Below are 15,869 nucleotides of genomic sequence, written 5' to 3'. Positions count from 1 at the left end.
CTGGCCACTCCCAGCCACCGCAGCCTTGACCTGCTGGGCTCCGGCGATCCTTCCACTTCAACCTTCCAAGTAGCTGGAACTACAGGCACGTGCTACCACACCTGGCTAATTTTTTTGATTTATTGTAGAGATGAGGTCTCGCCAAGTTGCCCAGGTGGGTCTCGAACCCGCGGGCTCAGGTAATTCACTCACCTCAGCCTCCTAAAGCGCGGGATTACAGGTTGAGCCACCGAGCCTAGCCTCCAAATCATATTATTTTGCATGAATGTACCACAGTTTATTTCTCAGTTCATCAGTTCATGGACATTTGAATCGTTTCCTTTTTTTTTTTTTTTTTTTTGGTCTATCATGAAAAAAGTTGCTATGAACATTCATGTATAAGTTTTTGTGTGAATATGTGTTTTCATTTCTTTTGGGTATGTACTTAGGGATGGGATTGCTAGGTCATATAGTGACAATATGTTTAATTGTTTAAGAACTGCCAGACTATTTTTGAAAGCAGTAACACCAGTTTACATTCCCATCAGCAATGTGTGGGGTTCCAATTTTTCTACCTGCTTGTTAACACGTGTTATTGCCTTTTTTATTATAACCATCCTGGTGGGTGTGAAGTGAAATCTCATTGTGGTTTTGATTTGCTTTTCTCTAATGGCTAATGACATTGAGCATCTGTTCATGTGTTTATTGGTCATTTGTATATCTTCTCTGGAGAAGATGAGTGGATTGCCTGAGTCTCTGGGTTTGAGACCAGCCTGAGCAAATTGGCAAGACCTCGTCTTTACACTAAATCAAAAATTAGTCAGGCATGGTAGCGCATGCCTGTAGTTCTATCTACTTGGAAGACTGAGGCGGAAGGATCACCAGAGCCCAGTGGGTCAAGGCTGCAGTGACCATGAGCATGCCACTCCAGCCTGGTGATGGAGTGAGATTTCAACGCAAAAAGGAATCCAATCTCTTTTTTTTTGGTTGCTTGTGCTTTTGGTGTTGTGTCTAGGATGGCTTTGTCTAACCTAAGGTCTTGAAGATTTACACCTGTGTCTTATTCTAAATGTTTTGTAGTTGTAGCTCTTACATTTATGTGGATGATCCATTTGGAATTAAACCTAAATTCAGGTTTAATCTTAAATTCAGTATAAATCTAATCTTTCCCCCACCTCCTTCCCATTCAAGGCTTGGGTTGGGCTCTGATTGTTAGAGCAGAAGCGGAGGAATGGACTCTAACAGTGAGACATTTCCTCTCCTCAAATGGGAAAGGCTTCTTCCCCACCATCCATGTTTCCTCTCGACAAGAAAGAGTGCAGTTTGGTGTGACACTCTCCATTCAGTCTGTCCATGAAAAGTAGAGTGACTTACTTGGTTCGTAAATTTGGGAATAGGTTGGGTATGGTTGATTCAGTGCCCCCTTTTATTATTTATTTGTTTGTCTATTTATTTATTTATTGAGTCGAAGTCTCACTGTTGCCCAGGCTGGAGGGCAGTAGCATGCTCATGGCCTCCACAGTCTCAACCTGCTGGGCTCAGGCAGTTTTTCTGCCTCAGCCTTCTGTAGCTAGAACCACAGGCCTTGCCCCACCATGCCCAGCTAATTTTTTTATTTTTGTAGAGACAAAGTCTCACCAAGTTGCCCAGGCTGGTCTCAAACCCCTGGATTCAGGCAATCCTCTTGCCTCTAAAGTAGCTAATGAAATATGTAAAATAATTTCAATAACTTGCTTGACATAAGTAACTCCATTTTGTTGAAATCCTCCATCTTAGTTGTCTGCCTGACCTAAAAGTGACCTCCCCACCCCATTGTATATGTGTAATTGCTGTAATGTTCCCATGACCACAAACCCACAGCTGCGTTCCTCTGAACTAATCATGCTGACCATTCTTGCTGGTCATTGAAAACTCCCTAGCCACAAGTTCCGTGTAATTGTATGCCTTGTTGACTGAAATCCAAGAGGTTGTTCCTTTTGTTTTTAGTTCCTTGTACCCTCACCCCCTGCTATGTAGCCCACTTGCAGTTTTTGCCTTTAAAAGCTTGTTGCAAACTTCACTTAAGCATCAGGAGCTTTCTTGGCATGAGCCTACTCTTGACCCGTGCATTAATAAAGGGCTCATAATTCGGATTTGGTGTGCTGGCATGTCTCCTACTCGCACTTCAGTCAAAGCATCTCCACCTCCCAAAATGCTGGGATTACAGGCATGAGCCACCACGCCCAGTGAGTTTCTCCTCTTACATTTCTTTTCTCTTTGTTCTTGGGATAGAGCCTGCCCACAGGGAGTGGGAATTCTCTTCTGCTCCTCCTTGTTTTCAGTCTCATCTGGGCAGGGCCCCCTGTCTGCAGGCTGCTGGGGTCTGTGCTATGCCACCTCCCCCCATAGTGAGTCTGCCTTATCCTGGTTCATTAGCTCCTTATTTGACTCTCACTCTAAATTTAACCTTTATCACTGAAGAGGTGACTTTTTGCCACTATCAATCTACATTATTCTCTATCTCCTTTTCTAGTTTGCTTAGAACCCAAGCAGATGACAATGTTATTCTGACTGGGCCACATCAGAGACTCTAACACACTCTTTCCTGCTTTAAGCCTAGTTCCTCTAGTACATGGGCATGGGAGGGGGGAAAAAGGGCCATCTCCCTCCAATCTTCTCCCCTGCTCAGGTAAACAGTGGAGATACTTCAGGAATCCACTGCCTAAGCAGATGTCAGGCTGAGGAATAGAATTTCAGTCTCTTCTTGCAGGCGATCCTAATTCCCATAAATGATTCCTTTGGCATTCTCTACCTCCACTCCCCAGTTCTAGGTTTTGGGTAGAGAAGAAAGCACCTACTCATCATGAACAAATACTGCAGTCTCCCCAAGACCAGCTACCCTCAAGAACTCTTCCGGCCAGGTTCAATGGCTCAGCCTGTAATCCCAGCACTTTGGGAGGCCAAGGTGAGTGGATTGCCTGAGCCCATGGGTTTGAAACCAGCCTGGGCAACTTGGTGAGACCTCATCTCTACAATAAATAAAAAATTAGCCAGGCATGGCAGCGTATGTCTGTAACTCCGGCTACTTGGAAAGCTGAGGTGGAAGGATCACCAGAGCCTAGCAGGTTGATGCTGGAGTGGCACTCCAGCCCAGGCACTCCAGCCCAGGCAACAGAGTGAGACTCCAACTCAAAAAAAAAAAAAGAGAACTCTCCTGTCTTCTCTTTTCTATATGTTAATATATTTCAGATGGTGGTGGAGTGGTGGCTGATGGCAGCCAATTCTGCACCCTGTCCATGAGTCCAGGGGAAGACTGATGGCTAGGAGGGGTTCCACCCCCAAATGTAAGCTTTTCCCTTTCTCTTTAGAAGGTTAGATATTTAGTTTTTGTTTTGTTTTTTGTAGCCAAGGGTTTTAGTGTCAATTGCATGGCAACAGGAAAAGAGTCATCAACATCCTGTTAAAAGTAGCCCCTGCTCTTGGCCATATATATATATATATATAGAGAGAGAGAGAGAGAGAGAGAATATATATATATATATATATATATATATATATACACACACAATATCACAATATATATATTAGGGACTTTGCATTGTATATTTTATAAAATATATACATTGTATAAAATATACAATGCAAAGTCCCTATAGCCCTACTCCTGGGTGGAAGGGAACAGTTTTAACAATTTGATATATATTCCTCCAGACATTTTTCCAATGCATACATTAACTTTTAAAAAGGGAGAGCTCAAAATAAACTACCACACCCAAGTTCATGCAATTTTGTTACTTCCTTTTTTTACTAACAAAATATCCTAGACAGCCATAAGGCTTCTCACTGTCAGAGAATGGAGTTAAAAATATGGAAAAGAAGAAAACTAGAATGAACCTTCTGCTGTTAGATAAAAAATGGAAGTGCAAGTACTTCAATATCTGTAGATAGATTTAGAAATATACATATAATGTTTATATGTGAGTATACACACACACACACACACACACACACACACACCCCATTCATGGATATACATAGATATATTTCCTAGCTCTGCCCATTCTTAGGATCTGGAAACAGTGATATCTCTTTTTTTTTTTTTTTGAGTTGGAGTCTCACTCGGTCGCCGAGACTGGAGTGCAGTGGCCGCTCCCGGCCACCGCAGCCTTGCCTGCTGTGGGCTCCAGCGATCCTTCCGCCTCAGCCTTCCGAGTAGCCGGAATTACAGGCATGCACTACCACGCCCGGCTGATTTTTTGATTTATTTAGAGATGAGGTCTCGCTGCCCAGGCAGGTCTCGAACCCACAGGCTCAGGCAATCCACTCACCTCAGCCTCCCGAAGGCGCGGGATTACAGGCTGAGCCACCGAGCCCAGCAACAGTGATATTTCAAACACAATGAGCACACCTAGAACTCAGTTCTTGGTTTTTAAAAACTATCCTCCGCTAGGCTGGGCACAGTGGCTCATGTCTGTATCCCATCACTTTAGGAGGCCAAAGTGAGAGGACTGCTTAAGCCCAGGGGTTTGAGACCAGCCTAGGCAACATGGTGAGAGTTTATCTCTGCAATAAATCAAAAACATTAGCCAGGTGTGGTTGCATGCACCTGTAGTCTCAACTACTTGAAAGGCTGATGTGGAAGGCTTACATGAGCCCAGTAGGTTGAGCCTGTGGTAACTGTGATTATGCCACTGCACTCTAGTCTGGGCAACAAAGTGAGACTCTGCCTAAAAAAAAAAAAAGAAAGAAAAAGAAAAATTCCCCACTAAAAGGAAACAAAGCCCCTTGGAGAAATAGCTGATTCCAGAGTTCTGGCAGGGATCAGGCAAGATGAGAAAATGAATCTGAAATTTTTCTGTGCTAGAAAGTACAGAAATGCTCAAAAATTGATGGAGTCCTGTCAGAAAGGACATAGAAGTCAGCTCATGGAGACGTTCTCTGGCAGAATCCAGAACAATTTGCATATTAAAATAAATAGTGATAATAGGGAATAACCCACTTGTGATGATTAATTTTGTGTGTCAACTTGACTGGGCTACAGAGTGCCCAGATATTTGATTAACATTATTCTGAGCATGTCTGTGAGGGTGTTTCTGGATGAGATTAACATTTGAATCAGTAGACTGAGTAAAGCAGGTTCCTTTCCCCCAATGTGGTGGGCCTCATCCAATCTGTTGAAGGACTGAGTGAAACAAAAAGCTCAGACAGAGAGAATTTGGGCTCTCTGCCCAACTCTCTTTGAGTTGGGACATCAGTCTCCTCCTGCCTTGGGACTTGGATTTGGACTAGAGCTTACACCATCAGCTCTCCTGAGTCTTCAGCTTGTTGACTGCATCTCTTGGAACTTCTCAGCCTCCATAACTGTGTGAGTAGATTCCTTATAACAAATCATATATATGCTATAATTATTTTATGTATAGGCTTGCTATTATTATTGTCTATATACATATTATATACATTATATATTATATATTCTTTTACACATATATCAATCATATTGGTTCTGTTTTCCTGGAGAATCCAAACTAATACACCACTGAATAAAATAGAACCACAAGAAGATATGGATATAAGTAAATAAATTGAAAGTTTTATGAGAAACAGTATTATTTCAGTATTTTATTTGCATGGTTTCAAAACACCTGCCTATATTTCTCCTAATTAGGGAGGAGCAAAAACAAAAACAAAAATCTTGCCCATGGAATATTTATTACAAATGGAAAGAGAGTAAGTTTTTGGTGAAGAAACTACCTACCTAAACAAATTATCAAAGCAAACATCGTTAGTAATGGGACAAATTGAAACCATGTACCATCTAATAGGATGCAATGAAAACATCACATCATTCCTCTGATGCATAAGCTGAATCTAATCATGAGAAGCATTAGACAGACTTAAACTGAGGGTCATTCTATAAAATAACTAGAACTGTAATCTTCAAATGTGTTAAGATCATGAATGTACTTGTATCTGTCACAGCACCAAAATAAAAAAAATAAAATTAATTAAAAAGACGATGAATGTCAAGAATTTTGTCAGATTAAAGGAGACCAGAGAGACATGACAACGAAATACTGAAAAAGACCTCCCTCGGGATCACTGGCAAAACTTTCATGGGGTCTGAAACTTGCAGAGTAGATGGCTGTAATGTGTTAATATCAGTTTCCTGATTTTGATGATTGTATTGTGGCTACATAAAAAAATGCCCTAGTGTTGCGGAAATATACACTAAAGTACTCAGTAGTGATGGGTTATCATGTTGGTACCTTACTCTCAAATAAGTTATTTGTACTGTTCTTGCAACTTTGCTACAGGTTTGAGATTGTTTTGATAAATTAACATTCTTCTAGAAGAAGAAAAGAGTAAGCACTAAAATGCTGATCACAGTCTGTGTACAAACTGGACTTGTTGACTAGAGGGCTTCACTGCAGTTTGCTTAGGCAGAGGGATTGCTTTTTCATTGGGGGACCCGTCCCTGTCTTCCGAGGCGTCTGTTGCCTCCAATTCCTGAGCCTTTCTAGGGTACTGCAGGGAAAATTGACTTGCTTCTTGTCCATGTCTCCTCTGCAGATATCTCCTTTTCTTGTTTGGTTTCCCTTGAAAGTAAAGTCTAAGATAACAACTGGGGTGAGGTTAGGCATGGTGACTCATACCTGTAATCCCAGCACTTGGGGAGGCCAAAGTGAGAGGGTTGCTTGAGCCCAAGAATTCAAGACCAGCCTAAGCAACATAGTGAGGCCTTGTCTCTATAAAAAATAAAAAGTCACACGTGGTGGTGCATGCCTGTAGTCCCAGCTATTCAGGAAGCTGAGACGGAAGGATTGCCTGTGCCTGGGAGGTCAAAGCTTGCAGTGAGTCATGATTGTGGCACTGCACTCCAGCCTGGGCAAGTGAGACTTGGACTCAAAAATAGATTAGATAGATAGATAGATAGATAGATAGATAGATAGATAGATAGATAGATAGATAGATAGATAGAAATGTAAAGTAACTTGTGTGTAGGTAGTTTATTTTGAGAGATGATCCCAGGAAGTGGAAGTGAAGAAGTACAGAAAAGTGAACAGAAGGAAAGAAGAAAAGCCAACATGAAGGTGCTTTATTAAGGCTGTCAGTTGTAGGCTGAGAATTGGATAATGTGCCTCTCAGAACTTTCTGTCCAGAGCACAGATGCTGGAGCATTTACCCACCCTTTCTGTGAACCACCCCCCGCTCAACTTTGGTTGCCCCCAGTGGCACAGCGCTAACTTGGGGAGCACTCATGGTTCATTTTCACTTGCTCATGGGACAAGCAGCTCGTACAATATGGATGAAGCTTCAGGGCAAATAGAAGATGCAGGGACCAGATGCAGTGACTCAGCCTGTCATCCCAGCACTTTGGTAGGCCAAGACAAGAGTATTGCCTGAGCCTGGCAGTTCGAGACCAGTCTGGACAACTTGACAAGACCTCATCTCTACAATAAATCTAATAATTAGCCAGGCATGGGGGCACACGCCTGTAGATCAGGCTACTTGGAGAGCTGAGGCAGAAGGATCGCCTGAGCCCAGCATGTCAAGGCTGTGGTGGCCGTGAGTGTGCCACTGCACTCCAGCCTGGGTGACAGAGTGAGACTCCAACTCAAAAAAAAAAAAAAAGATGCAAATGGGTCCGGTCTTGGTGGCTCAGCCTGTAATCCCAGAGCTTTGGGAGGCTGAGGTGAGTGGATTGCCTGAGCCCATGGGTTTGAGACCAGTCTGGACAACTTGACAAGACCTCATCTCTACAATAAATCTAATAATTAGCCAGGCATGGGGGCACACGCCTGTAGATCAGGCTACTTGGAGAGCTGAGGCAGAAGGATCGCCTGAGCCCAGCATGTCAAGGCTGTGGTGGCCGTGAGTGTGCCACTGCACTCCAGCCTGGGTGACAGAGTGAGACTCCAACTCAAAAAAAAAAAAAAAGATGCAAATGGGTCCGGTCTTGGTGGCTCAGCCTGTAATCCCAGAGCTTTGGGAGGCTGAGGTGAGTGGATTGCCTGAGCCCATGGGTTTGAGACCAGTCTGGACAACTTGACAAGACCTCATCTCTACAATAAATCTAATAATTAGCCAGGCATGGGGGCACACGCCTGTAGATCAGGCTACTTGGAGAGCTGAGGCAGAAGGATCGCCTGAGCCCAGCATGTCAAGGCTGTGGTGGCCGTGAGTGTGCCACTGCACTCCAGCCTGGGTGACAGAGTGAGACTCCAACTCAAAAAAAAAAAAAAAGATGCAAATGGGTCCGGTCTTGGTGGCTCAGCCTGTAATCCCAGAGCTTTGGGAGGCTGAGGTGAGTGGATTGCCTGAGCCCATGGGTTTGAGACCAGTCTGGACAACTTGACAAGACCTCATCTCTACAATAAATCTAATAATTAGCCAGGCATGGGGGCACACGCCTGTAGATCAGGCTACTTGGAGAGCTGAGGCAGAAGGATCGCCTGAGCCCAGCATGTCAAGGCTGTGGTGGCCGTGAGTGTGCCACTGCACTCCAGCCTGGGTGACAGAGTGAGACTCCAACTCAAAAAAAAAAAAAAAGATGCAAATGGGTCCGGTCTTGGTGGCTCAGCCTGTAATCCCAGAGCTTTGGGAGGCTGAGGTGAGTGGATTGCCTGAGCCCATGGGTTTGAGACCAGTCTGGACAACTTGACAAGACCTCATCTCTACAATAAATCTAATAATTAGCCAGGCATGGGGGCACACGCCTGTAGATCAGGCTACTTGGAGAGCTGAGGCAGAAGGATCGCCTGAGCCCAGCATGTCAAGGCTGTGGTGGCCGTGAGCATGCCACTGCACTCCAGCCTGGGCGACAAAGTAAGACTCCAACTCAAAAAAAAAAAAAAGATGCAAATGCATTTCCCCTGCTTGGGGCACAATGATCTCAGCACAGGTAAGTTTGAGCCGTGGCTGACATCAGAGGTGGGCTGAGGAAAAAACAAGGGAGATGCCAGACAACTTCACTGTCTGGCAGCTTTACTTGCCTCCATTTTTTTTTGCGGGGGGGTTTGGAGTCTCATTCTGGCACCCAGGTGGGAGTGCAGTGGCATGCTCATGGCCACCGCAGCTTCAACCTGCCGGGCTCAGGAAATCATTTCACCTCAGCCCCCAAGTAGCTGGAACTATAGGCATGCGCAACCACACCCAGCCAATTTTTTGATTTATTGTAGAGACGAGGTCTCACCATGTTGCTCAGGCTGATCTCAAACCTGTGGGCTCAGGCAATCCTCTCACCTCCGCCTTCCAATGTGCTGGGATTACAGGCATGAACCATCGTGCCCAGCTCTTCCTCCATTTTTTAAAGAACATTTCTCCACCTCTATTCTTTATTTCGGGCTTCTCCTTGTGTTGTCAAAGGCGGAGTTTGTGTTTTTTTGTTTATTAGTATCTTTGTGGGTATGGGTTGATTTCTTTTTTTTTTTTTTGAGTTGGAGTCTCACTCTGTTGCCCAGACTGGGTGCAGTGGCCGCTCCCGGCCACCGCAGCCTCGACCTGCTGGGCTCCGGCGATCCTTCCGCCTCAGCCTTCCAAGTAGCCGGAATTACAGGCATGCGCCACCACGCCCGGCTGATTTTTTTATTTATTGTAGAGATGAGGTCTCGCAGCCCAGGCGGGTCTCGAACCCTCAGACTCAGGCAATCCACTCACCTCAGCCTCCCAAAGGCACGGGATTACAGGCTGAGCCACCGAGCCCGGCTGGGTTGATTTCTGAGTAAAACAAGAGAGGAAAAAAGACCTGGATTTTGCTATCTTGTCATCAGAGTTTCACTAATCGATGACATTATGACACCTGTTTGTAATTTATTCCATACTTGATTGCACTGCTGTCAGCAATTCCCCAACTCTGTCCTCGGCCCTCCCACTTGTCTCATTTCTAAGGATTTCTTTGTCATTGCGATTTGCTCATCATAGGCAAACCATGAGGTGGACTCCACCCATCCAAGAAGGAAGACAATTCAGACTTTTTTTCACAGAACTGTGTCAACTTTGGTGCTATTTGTCTTATACTTAAAACCTATCTAGTCATCAAACAAATGCCACACACCCTTGCCAATAAGCAAAACTCAGAGCTGAGTGCAAACTACCTTCTTACAAGAAGCACAGCTGAAACTTAAAAGTCCAGTTAAGAGAGACTGAAAAAGAAACATACTACTCCCAGACAAGATCCTCTTTTATGTATTTTCTCCCTTATAGCACTTTATACTGTTATGATTAAATAAGTAATTGTGAAATCAATTATTTAATGTCTGGCCCTTCTCCACTGGAAGTTCTGGCTGGGTGCGGTGGCTCACACCTGTATAACCAGTCCTTTGGGAGGCCAAGGTGGGAGGATCGCTTGAGCCCAGGAGTTTGAGACCAGCCTGAGCAAGTGATAGTGAGACCTCATCTCTACAAAAAGTTAAAAAGTTAGCTGAGTATGGTGGCATTGCACCTGTTATCCTACCTACTCAGAAGGCTGAGGAGGGAGAATCACCTGAGCCTAGGAGGTTGAGGTTGCAGTGAGCCAAGATCGCACCACTGCTCTCCAGCCTGGATGACAGAAAGAGACCCTGCCCCACTCAAAAGATAATGTCTGTGGGAGGGAAGATGTGTTATCATTTAGAACCACTTCCTGCAGCATCTAATAAATGCTTAGATTCCAGTAAATATTTGAGCAGTACATGCTTTCAGGTGCAAGTGACTGAACCCCCAACCGAAACTTGCTTTAAGATAGGAAAAATACATTATTGTACGCAATAAGGAGTTTAGCGGTAGGATAGTTTCCTCAGTTGGTAGATTCAGCAACTCAATGATGTCTTCAAGAATCCAGGTTCTTTCCAGCTCCCTGTGGTGTTGACGTCAGCTTCAGGCTGCAAGATGGCTGTAAGGGTTCCAGGCATCACATCAGGTACCAAATCCAGAGGAAGACAAGAGAGCATCTCTCCTGACTTTTTCTTTGAAGCAAAGAAACTTCTCCCAGATTCCTCCTACAGGGGTCTCAGCACCCATTGGCCATAATTGGGTCACATGTGTATTCCTGGACTAATCTAGGAAAGGGGATAATAAGATTGCCTTTAGATCCATCAGCTAGGCCTACCCTCTTGGAGCTGGGAGTGAGGCCTCCTTTCCCGGTGCTCATGGCTGCATGAGGGGGGAGTGGATTGTTGAATTCTGTGAAATAGAAGCTGGAGGCAACAGAGTGTCCACCATAGGTTCATATCATGAGACTCTCCACACAGCAACCACTATTCAAATCCACTAACCTGGGCCAGATGACAGTCTCTGTAAGAGACATCAGCTGTCCTTTCTACCCTCCCTTCTGATGTGGATAATTCTCCAAAACATTTATCCTCTTCCTTCCTCTCCTCCTTCCCTCCCTCCATCCCTCCCTCCCTTCCTCTCTTCTTCCCTCCTTCCTTCCTTCCATCCTTCCTTTTTTTTCTTTTTTTTAAGTCAGGATCTCACTCTGTCACCTAGGCTGGAATGCAGTGGCACAATCATGGCTCACCGTAGTCTCAACCTCCTGGGTTCAAGTCATCCTTCCGCCTCAACCTCCTGAGTAGCTGGGACGACAGGTGTGGACCACCATGCCCAGCTAACTTTTTTATTTTGTAGAGATAAGCTCTTGCTATGTTGCCTAGGCTGGTCTTGAACTCTTGGGCTCAAGCAATCCTCCCACCATGGCCTCCTGAAGTGTCGGGATTATAGGCATAAACCACTGTGCCTGACCCTTTATCTTTTTTTTATTATAATTTTTTGTCTCTTTCTTGTTGCCCACCTCCCTGTAAATTCTGAAATTAGCCACTCAAGCACAGCTGCATTTTACTTTGAGGTTTTTGCCACACGACTATGGAAGACATAGTTCATGCTCTTGCTCAATATCCTTCATATCAGAATCTGTGATGAATTTCTCCTTGAATTACAAGTGTGTATCTACAGACAAATATTCTGTCACCAAACAAGGACAATTACACAATCCATCGTCATTCTTTCTTATAACAATGAAACTTAGTGCTATCTATAGTTCTCAGTAGCCGTCGTGATCTCATCCCAGCTCTTGGTACCATTATGTTTCTTCTTCTTCTAATATTGTGTTTAATTTCTGGTTGCTGCTTTTTCTGCAATAGACTCATGTTGGGAAAGATTGGACCTCAGGATTTTTGAGTTCTTAATGAGGAAAGATCAACAACAAAATAAACCAACCGTAATTTGGCATATTTCCCTCTGGGTCAGCAATTGATTTCCCAGATTACATATCTTTTTTGGGGGGTCAGAGTCTCACTCTGTGCCCAGGCAGGAGTGCAGTGGCACACTCATGGCCACTGCAGCCTTGACCCACTGGGCTCAGGCGATCCTTCCGCCTCAGCCCTCCAAGTAGCTGGAACTACAGGCGTGCATTACCACACCCAGTTTATTTTTTGATTTATTGTGGAGACGAGGTCTCACCAAGTTGCCCAGGCTGGTCTCAAACCCCTGAGCTCAGGCAGTCTTCTCGCCTGCACCTCCCAAAGTGCTGGGATTACAGGCTTGAGCCACCGTGCCCGGCCCTAGATTACACATCTTAATTTGAGTTTAATTTGGTAGCCCAAAACTGACTGACCAAACATTGGAAATATATTTATATCAGATTACTGCAATTGTCTTTTGAGGACCTTAAAGCCAAAAAATACTCTTATGGGCGTGTGGGAGATACTTTCTGAAGGCAATGGATATTATCATTGTTAATCATCCTGGCAGAAGTTCAATCCTGTGGCTATAAAAGAGATCTGGTGAGCCACCCCATAGAACAGAATAAGGAAAAACTTCTTTTTCTTTCTGGGGCCCAGGATCAGTTTGGCCTGCACTCTGGTGATGATGAATGTTGACTCTTGCTGTTATGATTCCAGGGTTGAAATGCGGTGGGAAGATACCCTGTGGCGTCCTGAGGAAGAGTCTGAGTGTGTGCGGTCGCCGGAAGCTATCATCTTTTGTCATTCTTCTCTTTCTTTTTTCTTGAATCATCAGTCACTTCCCTTTAAACATTATGGACTGGCTTCTGCTGGGATATGGAAAATAGAAGGGCAGGGCTTATCTTACATGTGGGCCACAGAAGTCAAGAGAAGAGCGATGTCCCCTGCATGAAGCCCAAATGGTGACAGCAGTTGTGGCCAGCAGCAGACAGAAGGCCCACGGAGCAGTGACCTCAGGAGTCTCTGTAAACACAGGTAGAAGTGTGACAGTGTGGGGAGGAGACCAGAGAGAAAGAAGAGGAAGAATTGTCCCTCCTTTTTCTTCCTTCCTTCCTCTCTTCTTCCTTATTTTCTTCTCTCATTTCCTTCCTTTCTCTCTCGCTTCTTTTTCTCATCAGTCATACTCAGGTTAGAGTGCGGTGACACAATCACAACCACCGCAGCATCAACCTATTGGGCTCCAGTGATTAGCCTTGTAAGTATTAATATCTGGGACTACAGGTGCACACCACCACACCTGGCTAATTTTTTTGGTTTATTGTAGAGACGAGGTCTTGCCATGTTGCCCGGGCTGGGCTTGAATACCTGAGCTCAGGCAATTCCTTCTTTTTTTTTTTTCTTTTGAGTTGAAGTCTCACTCCATTGCCCAGCCTGGGGGGCAGTGGCACACTCATGGCCACCCCAGCATGAACCTGCTGGGCTCCGGTGATCCTTCCACCTCGGTCTTCCAAGTAGCCGGAACTACAGGTGCGTGCTACCCCATCCAGCTAAATTCCTTCTTTTTAAATAAGTAACATATTCACATGGTCCTAAATGAAAAAAACATAAAAAGTATATACCCTGGATATCCGGTCTTCTAATTCTCTTGCCTTTCCACCCCTGTTAATAGTTCCTTTTGAATTAATTCCTCCAGGAATACCTGTGAATATACAAGAAAGTATATATTCATGTGTATATAAATATATGTGTTTTTAAACTATAGTTATCAAAATATACATTTATGCTTATGTTTATATATAGTCATGTGCTGAATGATGACATTTTGGTCAGTGATGGACCGCATATATGTTGGTGGTCCCATAGAATTATAATGGACCTGGAAAATTTCTATCACCTAGTAATGTTGTAGCTGACCTAATGTCATAGGGCAAAGTGTCACTCACATGTTTATGGTGATGCTGGTGTAAACAAACCTACTGCATTGCCAGTTAACAACTTCATTACTGGTTTGTGTATTGACTATACTTTTTATCATTGTTTTAAAGTGTACTCTTTTTTTTTTTTTTTTTTGAGTGGAGGTCTTACTCCGTAGCCCAAGCTAGAGTGCAGTGGCATGTTCATGGTCACCGCAGCTTTGACCTGCTGGGCTCAGGTGACCCTTCCCTCAGCCTTCCAATTAGCTGAAACTACAGACAATGTACCACTGTGCCTGGCTAATTTTTTTTTCATTGTAGAGATGAGGTCTCACCAAGTTGCCCAGGCTGAGAGTATACTCCTTCTTATTAAAAAAATAAAATAAGATAAGATAACTGTAAAACAACCTTAGCTTAGGCAGTTCCTTCAGGAGGTATTCCAGAAGAAGGCATTGTTATCACAGGAGATGACAGCTCCATACTTGTTATAGCCCCTGAAGACCTTCTGGTGGAACAGATGTGGAGGTGGAAGACAGTGATATTAATGATCCTGGCCCTGTGCAGGTCTAGACTACTGTGTGTGTTTGTGTCTTCATTTTTAACAAAAATGTGTTTTGGGGTTTTTTTTTTTTGAGTTGGAGTCTCACTCTGTCGCCCAGACTGGAGCGCAGTGGCCGCTTCCGGCCACCACAGCCTCGACCTGCTGGGCTCCGGCAATCCTTCCGCCTCAGCCTTCCGAGTAGCTGGAACTACAGGTGCATGCTACCACACCTGGCTAATTTTTTGATTGATTGTAGAGATGAGATCACACCAAGTTGCCCAGGAGAGTCTCGAACCTGCGGGCTCAGGCAATCCACTCACCTCAGCCTCCCAAGGCACGGGATTACAGGCTGAGTCACCGAGCCCGGCTACAAAAAAGTTTAAGAGTTAAAAAAAATTCATAGAAAAAAGCTTATACAACAAGGCTATAAAAAAAGAAAATGTTTTTGTACAACTGTATAATGTGTTTATGTTTTAAGCTAAGTGTTAGGTAAAAGAGTCAAGAAGTTAAAAATCTTTTAAGTTTATGAAGTAGAAAATTTATAGTAAGCCAAGGTTAATTTATTATTGGAGATAATTTATTATTTGAAATTTGAAACAGGGTTTTGCCTTGTGCCCAGGCTAATCTTAAATTCCTGAGCTCCAGGGCTCCTTCTGCCTCAGCCTCCCGAGTAGCTGGGACTACAGGAGCATGCCATCACACTTGGCTACTTTGATATGTTAAGCATGGCCTAAGTGTCCAGTGTTTCTAAAGTCTACAGGAGTATGCAGTAATGTCCTAGGTCTTCACATTCATTCACTCACAACTCACCCACTGGCTCACCCAGAGCAACTTCCAGTCCTGCAAGTTCCATTCATGGTAAGTGCTCAATACATGTGTGTCATTTTTTATCTTTTTTAAAAAAGATTACATTAAAAAAAGATATAAAGGGTCTTGCTATGTTGCCCTTGTTGGTCTTGAACTCCTAGACTCAAGCAATCCTACCACCTCAGCCTCCCAAAGTGCTGGGATTACCGGCATGAGCCTTCGTGCCTGGCCTTTTCCTACGTTGAGTTATGCATATACTTACCATTGTGTTACAATTGCTTAAAGTACAATTATACTGTACTAAGTACAATGACATGCTGTACAGGTTTGCAGCCTAGAGCAACAGGGTATAATGTATAGCCTAGATGCGTGGTGGACTGGACCATAGGTTTGTCAGCACCCTATATAAGTTCACATAATGACAAAATTGCCTAACACCGCATTTCTTTTTTTTTTTTTTTTTGAGTTGGAGTCTCACTCTGTCGCCCAGAC

This window comes from Carlito syrichta, unplaced genomic scaffold (genome assembly GCF_000164805.1).
Source record: "Carlito syrichta isolate Samal-C Ts95f unplaced genomic scaffold, Tarsius_syrichta-2.0.1 Scaffold309824, whole genome shotgun sequence".
NCBI classification, from domain to species: domain Eukaryota; kingdom Metazoa; phylum Chordata; class Mammalia; order Primates; family Tarsiidae; genus Carlito; species Carlito syrichta.
This window is presented reverse-complemented; position numbering follows the sequence as displayed.